Source organism: Lissotriton vulgaris, chromosome 11, assembly GCF_964263255.1.
Source record: "Lissotriton vulgaris chromosome 11, aLisVul1.2, whole genome shotgun sequence".
Classification (NCBI taxonomy): Eukaryota; Metazoa; Chordata; class Amphibia; order Caudata; family Salamandridae; genus Lissotriton; species Lissotriton vulgaris.
Genome location: NC_141699.1, coordinates 916,484,322 through 916,498,003, shown reverse-complemented (window position 1 = coordinate 916,498,003; position 13,682 = coordinate 916,484,322).

Genomic DNA, 13,682 nt, shown 5'->3' with positions numbered 1-13,682 from the left:
GACATTCACAGATTCGTCATTTACCCATACATTCACGAAGACATGTTCAATCACCTACTTATACAGTCAGTCATGCACCTATTAAATCATCCATTCAGAGACTCATACACCCACTCATTCTTCAACACACCTTGGCATATATGTATACAGTGGGGAGGAGATGGCAGTACATCTGGGTTAGAGGAGTCATAGATTAAAATTGAAAAATGTAAAAATGTATACTATGCAATCTATTCTCATGTGGAATTTTTCATGAATTTATTATATATTTTTCATGTCTTTCAGAATCTTTCGATTAGCTGAGTTTTCTAGAATTTTTATTCTATAATATTTTAGGATAAGCCTTTGTATTATATAAACCATGTATGTTTTCTATTTCTACTACCGGGGAACGGGTGGTAGGAGGGGAGAGAGTCAGGAGTACTGTGATGAAATGTTAAATGGAGATTGGATAAGTTAGATGTCCCGTTTTTGACTAGTCTATAACCAGTTTTTGAGGAAGCTGTGTAAGATTTGGTGGAAGGCTACAACCAACTGATGCATCGATTGATGTAATTGTTTGTATGAGGTATGCAGCAACCCGGCTGGGTTGCCATAGCCGATCCACGGCAAGATAGTAAACAATGACGACATTGTCTAGTTGTGCATATGTTTGACTACAATTAGCTAATGAAATGCACTGTTGTTTATAAATGCCCACTTTGATGTAAATATCCTATTTACAAATGGCGCTTACCATTGTGTGATTTGCGCAAGTATGCCTCATTTGTGTTGACCACCTGTGCCTGGTTTTAAAAATGGCGCCACGCAGCGTGTTACTGTTTCACACCGAGGAAGGGAGGTTTCCCGAAACGCGTCTGTCTTGGAAATAAAAAAATCGCATTTGCTGATATCCCGGGAGTGCTGCTTTTTCTTTTTGGAGGATTTGAAAAGATAGTGGAGCATACATAAATATCGCGGTACACCACAGCGCTGCAGCACCCGCTCTGAGAGTGACTCGCCTTTTGGTGATTTGGAGCAGTGATATATATATATATATATATATATATATTACCTACTGGCGGTCGCCAGTAGGTATATATAGTTAGGATTTTTTCTCTATGGGATTTTTGAAAATTCTATGTCTAACAACTTTGGCGTTTGTGGACGGAATTGGCTGAAATTTTCAGGAAAATGGAACATTTTGTTTCTGAGCAGCCCCTGACAATTTGGGGGGGTTTCATCAAGGGGGGGCCGAGAAAAAAAGGGGGGTCCCAAAACGCGTTTTTCTAATGTTAATTTCCATAGGGCGGTTGGCCTCACTTTTAGCTCGAACGGCTGAATGGATTTGCACGAAACTTGGCAAAATTGTAGGGACTGTTAGCCCGATGTGCCTTTGCTAGGTCTCAATATATGTGCTCCAGTGGATTTTGAGTAATTTAGGTTCAAAAAAAGATATATATCTGGGCGGAGCCTAACCACACATCTGATCTGATTGGCTGTCAGCACTTCATCCAAGAAGTGTTGGCAGCCATCTTGGGACCAATATACATGATAGCACCTCATTAAAAAGCATTGTAGTTAATAGAGGGTTTTAGGACTTTAGTTACATTATAAATCATTTGTTGATGGTACCATACTCGTTTTAGGAATTGTGGTGGGTTCTAAGGTGATTTTACCATGTGAAAAAACCTTCTGCTGTGATATCATGAATATTGTTTGAAAGAAAACTAATATCTCATGATTTTCCCACAGTGGTTTGGAAGGGGATCTATAAGCTAAACTGAAAGCATATTTTCTGTAAATTCACATTATCTTTCTCAGTCATGTGAAAATGAAGTCTGACATTCTCAGTAAAACATGTACATCCAACAAGGACAGAGACTGTCAGTTGATTCCTTTGTGTTCTACTGCAGCCTCCTAGAGTGTTCTAAAGAACAACTAGAGCGCTAACAGTCCTACTTATTACAAAGGTATGGCACACCTGAAGCCATCTTGATTGGAATAAAGTGGTAACTCTTAAAACATTTAATTTAAAAAGAAACAACATGAGGGGGTATATTTTGCCATAGAAAGTATGATTAGTGCTGCAGAATGAAAAATTAGGGCACATTTTGAGTGACTTCTCAAATCATTTTCTATTTCATTAAAACATTCTGACATACAGTCCCCCAAGATGGCCACCAGAGACAAAAGCACCCAAATGTAGCCCAAATATCACCCAGATGTAGCCCAAGTATAGCCCAATGACAGAATGTCCCAGAGTCTTCTAAAGAACAACTAGAGCGCTAACAGTCCTATTTATTACAAAGGTATAGCACACCTGGAGCCACCGTGATGGGAATAAAGTGGTAACTCTTAAAACATTTAATTTAAAAAGGAAAAAAATGAGGGGGTATATTATGCAATAGAAGGTATTATTAGTGCTGCAGAAAGAAAAATTAGGGCATATTTTGAGTGACTTTTCAAATCCTCTTCTATTTCATTAAAAAATTCTGACATGCAGTCTCCCAAAATGGCCACCAGAGACAAAAGAGCCCAAATGTAGCCCAAATATCACCCAGATGTAGCCCAAGTATAGCCCAATGACAGAATGTCCCAGAGTGTTCTAAAGAACAACTAGAGCGCTAACAGTCCTACTTATTACAAAGGTATGGCACACCTGAAGCCATCTTGATTGGAATAAAGTGGTAACTCTTAAAACATTTAATTTAAAAAGGAACAAAATGAGGGGGTATATTTTGCCATATGAATTATGATTAGTGCTGCAGAAAGAAAAATTAGGGCACATTTTGAGTGACTTCTCAAACCCTCTTCAATTTCATTAAAAAATTCTGACATACAGTCTCCCAAGATGGCCACCAGAGACAAAAGAGCCTAAATGTAGCCCAAATATCACCCAGATGTACCCCAAGTATAGCCCAATGACAGAATGTCCCAGAGTGTTCTAAAGAACAACTAGAGCGCTAACAGTCTTACTTATGACAAAAGTATGGCACACCAGAAGCCATCTTGATTGGAATGAAGTGGTAAGTCTGAAAACACTCAATTTAAAAAGGAACAACATGAGGGGGTTAATTTTGCCATAGAAAGTATGATTAGTGCTTCAGAAAGAAAAATTAGGGATCATTTTGAGTGACTTCTTAAATCCTCTTCTATTTCATTAAAAAATTTGTGACATGCAGACTGAAACATGCACTTTGAATACCAGCAGCAAACGTCCCTGGTGAGCAGTAGCTTTACTACAGTGATCTAATGTGCAACTAGAGTGCTAACATTCAGAATTTATGGCAAATGTGTGACACATCTGAATGCCTTCTTGATGGAACCAAAGTAAACAAGCATTGAAAATGCAATAGATCTCGCCCTCGTTTAAGTTAAAGCCATTCTGTTTGTAATGAGGTGGCTTTTTAGCTTTGCTTTTATTAGTGTTTTTTCAACTTTCATGTAAATAACATGCATCTGTATGCATATAAGTATATGTATGCATGCATTTATGTTTGTATTTATATAGATATACAGATGATATATGTTTATATATGTATGTATATATATATATATTCACTGAAAAAACCATAGGCTATAGACCATATATAGTTAGGAATTAGCATTTACAAAACCTTGAAAATTCACTGAAAAAACCATAGGTTATAGACCATATATAGTTAAGGAATTCGCATTTACAAAACCTTATTTTACTCACACAAAACCATTGAAATTCCATATATAGTTAGTTGCACTAACTATATATCGCGCACCCGCAATCCACTGCTGATGATGTCACATATTACATCATTCATGACATGGTCAGTGACATCACTGATGACATCACTGATGACATCTCAAATGACATCACTGATGACATCACTGATGACAACATCCAGTGACTGTATGTTTCTGTAAAGTTAAAATATGTCTTACATATTGAAGAATGAGTGGATGTATAAGTGTCTGGATGAAGGATTTAGTAGGTGCATGACTGACTGTATGAGTGAGTGATTAAATGTGTCTCACTGAGTGCATGGGTTAGTGACTAAACTGTCTTAATTTGTACATCATTATGTCTGTTGTTCTGTAAACTGTTGCATGTGTTGATAAGTAGCTATATGAGTAACTATATGGGTTATTGATTGGTTGCCCAAGTATTTGTATGGGAGACTGAGTGTGTGTGTGGGTGGCTGGGAGGTGTATGACTCTGTGCATAGATGTGTGAGCAGTTGATTCACTAGATGTATGGTTTCAAAAGTGCATGTGGAAACAGCTGTATGGGCGGTTGACTGTGTGCATGAGTGTATTGGTGAGTGAATGGATATCTCAGTGCTACATGTCAAAGTAAGTACATATGTAAAACACAGTACATGTGAGAGTTGACATATATAAATAACTGTGCATAAGAGCCAGTGAATGTGTGAGTGGCTGTATGGATCATTGTGAACTTGTATCAGGGATTGTATAAGAGAGTAAATATGTGTTAGTATATGTTTGAATAAGTAAAGTTTGTATAACTGTATAGTTGAGGAAATGGAGGTGTGATTGATTCTTTGCATGACTGACTAGGTGTGTGAGTAACTCCATGGATGAGTGACAGTCTGTGAGTGTCTGTTTACACTGATTGTATCTAAGGTTATATTAGAGTCTGAAGAGGTGCATCGTATTATCACATGAATGATATCATCAGTGATGTGATCAGTAATGTCAAATGAGATGTCATCAGTGATGTCATCAGTGATGTCATTTGAGATGTCATCAGTGATGTCATTTGAGATGTCATCAGTGATGTCATCAGTGATGTCACTGACCATGTCATGAATGATGTAATATGTGACATCATCAGCAGTGGATTGCGGGTGCGCGATATATAGTTAGTGCAACTAACTATATATGGAATTTCAATGGTTTTGTGTGAGTAAAATAAGGTTTTGTAAATGCGAATTCCTTAACTATATATGGTCTATAACCTATGGTTTTTTCAGTGAATATATATATATATATAGCTGCACGTTTCCTGGCTCCATGCGGTTTTCAGAAAAAAGAATAGGCTGGCACACTGGTATCCGTTTTATACGATTTTAATAACCAGAACCCCCCTTCACCCCTCGCAGACGCGTTTCGCCTTGGCAGGCTTCGTCAGTGCAACGTTTGTGAAAACATTAAAACCACCATTTTAAAGTCATTGGTCAATAACATTTACAATAACCATAGAGAAAGGACAATTTTTCTCAATATATGGTGGGCGCCATATTGTAACGTGCTTTTATCCCATATACCATGACTTATATATGGTGGTGGTGTAAAAGTGCTTAGTGCTCAATTAAAAACCATTAAACGTTTTTAATCATTTTTTCAAATTCTATACATATTCACAGTGAAATTGATTATAAACAGAAATAAAGCATATGCATTTGCTTAACTCTAGTTCATTGTTATAAGTTCATTATTTAGCCCTGAATGGGCATACTTGACCATGTGCAAGAAAAACATATACAAATGTGTATGAAAAAAGAGAAATGAAAAGGCCTGGTGCTAGGGAAAGTGGCAAAGTTTCTTGTTTTCAGTTTTTTAAACCCACTATATGTCCCTGAATCAGCAGATGTTTACAGATGTACCCAAAGTTCCTCGTTGTTATTTAGCCCCCAAGGAGTGGTGGTTTTGAGGCCAATGATGTACTTGGATTCTAAAATCCTTAGAGACTTGTCTCTGTCTCCTCCTCGTTCCAATTTGGGGGCCTGGTCCATGCAGAAAAAACTCAGTTTCTCCCATTTGCTCTGATGTTCTTGTGCGAAATGGCGGGCCACCGGATAAGATCTATCGTTATTGGTAATGGCCCGCATATGTTCAAGAACTCTGAGTTTCACCGGTTTTATAGTGCTGCCGAAAAAAAAAATATATAAATATATATATATATATATATATATATATATATATATATATATATATGGCAAGTATCCCCTCAACAAAGAAAGGCGGAGGTTACGTTAGGGGAACACTTCGGAGTCTTTTTATTTCAAAAATCGGCACAGAGGGGCGAATGCATTTCGGCTGTGTAGCCTCTTCAGCGCCCAGAATATAACAGGAGATGAGTCTGTTGCCACGAAAAGAATAGTCCTGCCCTACCTAAAGAAAAGGTAGTTCGCTCCGCCCCTGATGATAATTAGTATCACCTGCTGCAGATCCTCAATGGTTGACGAACTGCAAGTCCCAGCATGCAGTAATGAGCCGGGATAGGGCAGCCAAGTAGTAGCGCGAACAGCAGGGGATTGTGTCACATTCCACCAATGTCCCATATTGCCGGCAGAAACATCGAGGCTCCTTGGGTCCCCAGACTGCACCACCTCCGCCTGCAGGTATGTGATCCACGGGGGCAATAAATTTATAAAACTTATTTAAACTTTTTAGAAAGACTCAGTCACTGGATGATGTCATCAGTGATGTCATCAGTGATTTAATTTGAGATGTCATGAGTGATGTAATCAGTGATGTCAGTGACCATGTCATGAGTGATGTAATATGTGATGTCATCAGGAGTGCATTGCGGGGACGTGAGTTATAGTTAGGTCAACTAACTATAATGGCCGAATTTCTCTGGTTTTGTACAAGTGAAATGTCCAACTAATTATAACATCCCTGAAACCTGTGCTTTTTTCAGTCAATTTCAAAGGTTTTTTAAATGCTAATGTCTAACTATAACGTCCCGGAAACCTATGATTTTTTTAGTGCAAGTATATACGCCTAGGTTGTTTTTTCTCCTGATGCACTGATTGCACTTCGCACCTTCTTTGCAATAAAACAATGCAAAAAGCAAGAAAATAAAAAAAGACTAAGGAGCTACAACCTGTTGTGATCTTTGTGTTCTTGTTGTGTGGAGTGCTGCCATTCTGTGTCCATTGGTAATGGCGGTGGAACAAACGTGAAGGGTAATACAGGATACCGATTTTTATATTGCGCTGCTACTGATTCCTACACCTACTCGCTGGTCCCAGTAAGGGACAAGACTCACTCACCTGCTAACTCGCCGTGAGGGAAACAGCATTCGAGGACCCCAAGCACTGTGAGGGGAACAGCCGGCGAAGCACTTTGCCGGGGCAAACTACATCTCCCATCAGCCCCAGCCCAGGCGCCTTCCATTGCTGTCATCAGGCTGTGCCAAGGCTGCTGATAAGCGCAGCAGGTGCCACGTAGCGCGTGGCGCGCTGCTACTGATTCCTGCACCTACTTGCTGGTCCCAGTAAGGGACAAGACTCACTCACCTGCTAACTCGCCGCAAGGGAAACGGCATTCGAGGACCCCAAGCACCGTGAGGGGAACTGCCAGTGAAGCACTTTACTGGGGCATACTATATCTCCCATCAGCCCCAGCCCCAGCCCAGGCACCTGCCATTGCTGTCATCAGGCTGCGCCAGGGATGCTGATAAGCGCAGCCGGTGCCCCGCAGCGTGGGACGCACGCAGGTGAAGCGCGGGCCAAGGACGGGCCCGTCATTGCCAGGAAGAGGCAGAGCAGGGCCACCCACTTTACATCAACTGCCATTTACCTCACATAACGAACTGCAATGAACCTATACCACCAATTAATGTACTTTATTTGCCCTAGGCTAAAGAGCCAATAAGTGGACTGTTGATTGTGTAACATTGTCTAATGGGCAAAAAGAAAGTTATGGAAGGGGCGGAGGGATCACAGGATCGAATACAGCTCAGGGTACTAGGAAAGTGAAGACGGCCAGGAAAAGTAACAAGAAACTGACTAATATTCCTGTAATGAATCGGATTGAGTTACTCGTCGATGAGTGCGAAAATATATTAGTGGCAGGTTCCCCCCTGAATATAGGCTCCACTAATCTTCCGATTGCTGAAACCGGCAAACGCTCCCAGTTGTTACGCATACCACAGATGTTCCAAAAACTGTCTTGTTCGAATCTTCCCATTAACAATGAAGAGGCACCAATAGGGAAACTTAATCCAGAAGCTGCCATTTTTCAGCCCTCCTCTTCACCATCACATTCTGGGCCGAGGCACTTGGAGCCAACCGTTATAGTTTGCTCCAATCGCTTCTCCGCCCTGGCTGGCGATTTAGACTGTCCTGACGATCTAAGCACCCAGGCGTCGTTAGACAATCAAATAGAGCCACAGATGGAGGGCGAAGTTGCCCATAGTACCGGCAGTTTGAAGCTAGTGTCTATTGTAAATTCCTTAGGAGCCGAAGTAAGAGATTTAAAATCTTTGGTCCACGGGCTAGTAGCTTCTGTTAAAAGGCTAAGTCTGCACCATATGTCATATAACCCAGCAGATACTTCCCAACTCTCCAAGCCTTTGCCAAAAATCACCAAGACCGCAGGGAGAATAGGCTCCACAAAAATCAACCTATACCCACTCTCCCACCACTTTCATCGTCTGTGCCCGCCAAGACATCCTTGCAGGCCCATTGTTTGAGACAAATCCCAAGCCACTTATCAACTAGTGTCCCTGACAAGATCAATCGCACTGATTTTAACACCTCTGCAGTTAAGTTGTTCCCGCGCACTGCTATAGCCCCCCGTTCACATGCTTTTGAGCGTCCTCCCTGTGCAGGAAAGCATACAGTTTTTATGGCGAATGTTCCCAAGCATGTGGGCCATGAACAGGGGGACTCACTAATAAATAAGGCCATACACTGGATTCAGCACGTTAGAGGGTGCCGCTCGTTAATAAGGGAAGACATCGTCAAGGCTAGGGGGTGCTCTTCCACTAGACACAATAGAGCTCAAGTTGACCACTCCCTTTTTGGCCGAAGGTCTACTAACATTAGATTACAGTACCTGCCCACCTGGCTCTTCGGGTATACAGATCAGGCGTTTCCAACAGTCGATGCCGCAAGAGCCAGGGATGACAACTTTGAGCAAAGACCATCTAGGGTGTCTCAATTAGATGACATCGATTGACTGGCAAAAAATTTACCAGATTCGATCGAATACCCCCAAAACCCTGGACATGCTCTTGCGAGCATTGTTCTTGCTGTTCCACCCAGTGTACATGACCATGAAACGACGCCCTTAACAGGTTCATCCAGCACATTAGGAAGTGCACATGTTGTTAGGACTGTAGACATGAGCCCAAGCCCACTAATAGCCACAAGACATATAGTTGCATCTCATCACTTCCAGGATGAGTCAACATGCGAACCGGAGCACACTAGGGACCATGTTGTAAATCTTAAGATCCTCTCCTGGAATATAGCGGGCCTTTCCAAAAAGCATTTATTGCCTGATTGGAATAATTTTGTTGAGGGTCATACCATTTGCATTTTCCAAGAGACATGAAGCATGGTGCCTCTTCACAAAGTGGGCTATACCTCCTTCTGTACCCCTGCAACATCCTCAGGAAAAGGGGCGCCCTTTTGGGGGACTGCTAATTTGGGTTAGCATTTCTTTTGATTGTACGATCATCCAGCATCGATGTACTTCTCCTGATCTCTTAAGACTCACTCTTAGGGGAAATAAAGGGGGAAGAACCTTAGAGATTTTCAATATTTATGTTAGAGGAACCAAAGGAGGCGTTCCATCGCCTATAGTTTCATGCCTGGAAGCCGAGCTTTCTAGCTGTCCTTTGGACTCTTATTTTCTAGTAGCAGGAGCTTTTAATTGTACTTTTGAGCCTCTTGCTGCTGAAGACATGTTGGGTATTGTAGACGACGATGCAAAGGGGGGAATCCCCCCACTTAGCTTACCACTGGTTAAAAGGTGGACGTATTTTGCTATTCAGTTGAACTCCCTATCTCTAGAGTATGGGTTGAGAGCGACTAATGGCAGGTCCCCTTCAGATTTAGCAGGGGCGCATACTTACAATCGGGTTGGTTGTTCTTCACGTATTGATTATATCTTGTTAGGTTGTGACCTCTGGAGATATTTAATTAACATGGTTATAACACCTCCTGTTGATAGTGATCATAACTCACTCTGCTTAACCCTAAAGATTCCGTGGCTTCCTAATCTTGGAAACACGGACGCACAGTGATCCCATGTCTACAAGGGAAGTAATCCCCTCGAACTGTGAAAGATTTCTCAAATGGCACAGAGTCGCCTTAGATGAAATAAGATTGCATGGCATAAGACAGACTCTGGTAGCGGCATCAACTGAGATACAAGTGGTGCTTTACGAATCGGATGGTATTCTGAAAGTACCCCTAATTTATGAAAAGACTATAAGCGCTCTGGGATTTTTCTTCTCTACGACTTCTGGCTGAGTAGGAAGTGCAACGACACATGGTACATGAAAACCTGCAGACAAAAAAAGTCTGCCTTGATTATGGCTGTTAAAAGCAAGTCATCTTTTAGGATCCAAATAGCAAGAAGGGAATACAAGTTGGTAGTGTCCAAAGTCAAGAAAGAGTGGGAGGAAAAACACTGGCAAGCCCTAAAGATAGCTAGCATGGAAAGGGACGCTAACCACTTTTGGAACCTGGTTAGGAGAAAAACTCGACCTGATTCTGACTAAATTACTAATAACATCCTATGTAAAACCTGGTACGACCATTTCACGAAACTCTATTCCAACATGGAGGAAAATTCTTGTGAATCCTTTGATCTAAATACGGGTTCTGGTCCCTCTAGTAGGGATCCCTTCTTGGAATTGGAGGTAGAAACTGCTATCCAACAAATAGTTCCAGCCAAGACAGCGGACCCCGACGGTCTCCCTGGAGACCTGCTCCGGGCCGAACCTGCAAGATGGACAAAGTTTATTACTTCTTTAATTAATGCCATTAATAATGGCTGTCCCATCCCCGATTCTTGGAAGGGGGCTGAGGTCGTACCTATTTTAAAAAAAGGAGCCAGGGAAGACCCAACCAACTACAGACCAATTAGTTTGATAGATTCTATCCAAAAGGTAGTTGGGTGGGTGGTGCTGGAGAGGATTCTGAAATGGGCTGATGAGCATAATGTCCTCTCCGATTATCGGGCCGGATTTAGGGCAGGTACTGGGACGATTGACCAGGCGTTCAGGTTACTCCTTCTCTATTGGAAGGTGGCCCACATAGGCAAAGGCAGTCTTTACCGAGCATTTATTGATCTAAAGACTGCCTTTGACTTGGTCCCTAGTGAGCGCCTGTGGAGGGTTCTTGCAGAGGTGGGGGTCCCCAAGAATATTCTTGACATACTAATTCGCCTCCATGAGGGCAATTATGCCCAAGTGAGGTGGGGCTCCCAGGGACAGAAAATCCCCCAAATTCCAGTGAACAGGGGCATCCGCCAGGGTTGTGAATTGGCTCCCACCCTGTTCTCCTTGTATGTGAATGGGGTGGTTGAGTTCCTGTAAAGAATACCATCCGATACTCCTGCCCTGGCGGGCGACAGGATTCCTACACTCCTGTTCGCTGATGATACCCTCCTTGTCTCAAAGACCCCGAAGGGCCTACAGATCCTACTAGACAGATTCCAACTATTTTGTGCTTCAGGAGGGCTGGTTATTAATACCTTCAAAACTAAATTTTTAACACTGAATCCCCCGAGGTCATTCAGGGACTCCCCCTCATTGAACAGGGTCTTACTAGAGAGGGTTGCTACATTCGACTATTTAGGCATCCATATTGCTGACTCAATGTTTTGGAGGTCTCACATTCAAAAAATGCTCCTGAACCGCAAAACATTGCTCTTCATCGAGCAGACCAATTGCCCACGCCCTCACGATATATGCAACTAGAGTAGCTATCTTGGCCCTTTATGGTGCCAAGCTGTGGGGCTTTACTAATGTAGAGAAAATCACTAGATCAGAAAATAAATTGCTGAAAGACCTGATGATGCTCCCCCAAAGCACTTCTACTAAGCCCCTATTGCATGACCTAGGCTGCCACCCGTTTAGAGATATTGCCAGACTTCGCCCCTTTTGCTGTGGGCCAGCCTATGGCGGACGCCAGAGCTATCAAAATATGCAGCAGGGGTAAGCGAAATAATGGATCGGCACGGGTGGCATAGGATTGGTTGGTTAAAAGATGTCAAAAAACTTTTGTTCGACCTTGATTTTAGAGAGGCATGGGAAAATAGAACCTCCCTGCCCAAGGCCGAACTCAAGAAGGCGTATTGGTTGTGGGTTAGCAGGAATGATTTACATGATTACACATCGCGCACTCCTGAGGCGGAAGCCGGGAGCCTTTTAGCATTGTTAAACTTTCTGTCACTATTTCTTTGTTGTTTTTAAAAACTCACAGACACATCGCGCACTCCTGAGGCGGAAGCCGGGAGCCTTTTAGCATTGTTAAACTTTCTGTCACTATTTCTTTGTTGTTTTTAAAAACTCACAAACGCGCTAGCGAAGCGCCAGGGCACTCACCTTCTGTACCCTCACAGCGAGCGAGCAGCGGATCTAGCGCTGACTCGTTGCACAACTTTTTTGGATAAAACGCCAATCTCGGCGAGGACCGAGGCCACGCCCCCTGAAGGCCACGCCCCCCTGTCGCAGTATTTAAGCGCTGACTCCTAGCGCCTAAATCAGACACATCGTGCACTCCTGAGGCGGAAGCCGGGAGCCTTTTAGCATTGTTAAACTTTCTGTCACTATTTCTTTGTTGTTTTTAAAAACTCACAAACGCGCTAGCGAAGCGCCAGGGCACTCACCTTCTGTACCCTCACAGCGAGCGAGCAGCGGATCTAGCGCTGACTCGTTGCACAACTTTTTTGGATAAAACGCCAATCTCGGCGAGGACCGAGGCCACACCCCCTGAAGGCCACGCCCCCCTGTCGCAGTATTTAAGCGCTGACTCCTAGCGCCTAAATCAGACACATCGCGCACTCCTGAGGCGGAAGCCGGGAGCCTTTTAGCATTGTTAAACTTTCTGTCACTATTTCTTTGTTGTTTTTAAAAACTCACAAACGTGCTAGCGAAGCGCCAGGGCACTCACCTTCTGTACCCTCACAGCGAGCGAGCAGCGGATCTAGCGCTGACTCGTTGCACAACTTTTTTGGATAAAACGCCAATCTCGGTGAGGACCGAGGCCACACCCCCTGAAGGCCACGCCCCCCTGTCGCAGTATTTAAGCGCTGACTCCTAGCGCCTAAATCAGACACATCGCGCACTCCTGAGGCGGAAGCCGGGAGCCTTTTAGCATTGTTAAACTTTCTGTCACTATTTCTTTGTTGTTTTTAAAAACTCACAAACGCGCTAGCGAAGTGCCAGGGCACTCACCTTCTGTACCCTCACAGTGAGCGAGCAGCGGATCTAGCGCTGACTCGTTGCACAACTTTTTTGGATAAAACGCCAATCTCGGCGAGGACCGAGGCAACGCCCCCTGAAGGCCACGCCCCCCTGTCGCAGTATTTAAGCGCTGACTCCTAGCGCCTAAATCAGACACATCGCGCACTCCTGAGGCGGAAGCCGGGAGCCTTTTAGCATTGTTAAACTTTCTGGCACTATTTCTTTGTTGTTTTTAAAAACTCACAAACTCGCTAGCGAAGCGCCAGGGCACTCACCTTCTGTACCCTCACAACGAGCGAGCAGCGGATCTAGCGCTGACTCGTTGCGCAACTTTTTTGGATAAAACGCCAATCTCGGCGAGGACCGAGGCCACGTCCCCTGAAGGCCACGCCCCCCTGTCGCAGTATTTAAGCGCTGACTCCTAGCGCCTAAATCAGACACATCGCGCACTCCTGAGGCGGAAGCCGGGAGCCTTTTAGCATTGTTAAACTTTCTGTCACTATTTCTTTGTTGTTTTTAAAAACTCACAAACGCGCTAGCGAAGCGC